We start from the raw sequence: 1,227 nt of genomic DNA on the forward strand, positions 1-1,227 counted from the left end.
TATCCAGATGTACTTGTTATAAACACACTTCTTTTTTCAACCTATGGAAGCCTTTCAGATTTAAAACTTCTATGTAATAACTGCAGTGGCATTGAAATAGTTTTCTTAGATACTGGCTGTTCTGATTGCAGAGTCTAAGGCAAATGTCATTGAATTCCCTTCTATCAGCAACAGTGCAAACTTATCCTTCTCCCAATACAATGTATATCAAAATAAGCATATTCATGCTACGTTATTTTATATCCTCAATGAGGAAGGTTGTGGGAATATTTTTTTAATAAACTTTTCTTTTTGTAAATTTATTTAATTTATTTATTTTTTGGCTGCATTGGGTCTTCGTTGTTGTGCGCGGGCTTTCTCTACTTGGTGTGAGTGGGGGCCACTCTTCGTTTCGGTGCGTGGGCTTCTCATTGTGGTGGCTTCTCTTGTTGCAGAGCACAGGATCTAGAGTGCAGGCTTCAATAGTTGTAGCATGTGGGCTCAGTAGTTGTGGCTTGCAGGCTCTAGAGCGCAGGCTTAGTAGTTGTGGCGCGTGGGCTTAGTTGCTCAGCGGCATGTGGGATCTTCTTGGACAAGGGCTCAAAACTGTGTCCCCTGCCTTGACAGGTGGATTCTTAACCACTGCACCACCAGGGAAGTCCATGTGGGAATATTTTTTGTGGATCTTACTACTAGTTTATCTCTGCTCTGAGACAGAGCTGGAAGATACCAAGAGACACTGATATGGCAACATGTCTTTTCACACACTTCTATTGTGATTCCATCCCCAGGGTAGTTCCTGTCCCTTACTTTCCAGTTTTATTTTTCTGTTCTGAGCCACAGAAATAGTATTGCTGCATCTTCTAGGTGACCTGTAATTTACTCTCTGTTCCACAGATCCTGATGTGAGGAGGTCAACAGGGCTGGGGTTCTTTGTCCAGTGTCCCTCGTTGCAGGCTCTCACAGTTGGGTGACATCATAGCTGATGTCAGAGTCTCCATGATAAACATCGCTGGGTATCCCTCTAGGAGAGGTATCTCAACCTGAGGTTCATAGTGCCTTGAGGAGTAATGTTTGGAAGGGCTTAGAGGGGTTTTGTACTTTATGGAATTATTTACTAGATTTTGTGCACAAGCATGGATGTGTCATTTCCATCATATTCTCAAAGAATTTTCTCTGGTATAAGTATCTCCTCCCTCAAATCCTAGCAGAAATATACCACAGAATCCAATTTTCTTCTTTTATAGA

The sequence above is a fragment of the Lagenorhynchus albirostris genome, chromosome 2 (assembly GCF_949774975.1).
Source record: "Lagenorhynchus albirostris chromosome 2, mLagAlb1.1, whole genome shotgun sequence".
Taxonomy (NCBI): Eukaryota; Metazoa; Chordata; class Mammalia; order Artiodactyla; family Delphinidae; genus Lagenorhynchus; species Lagenorhynchus albirostris.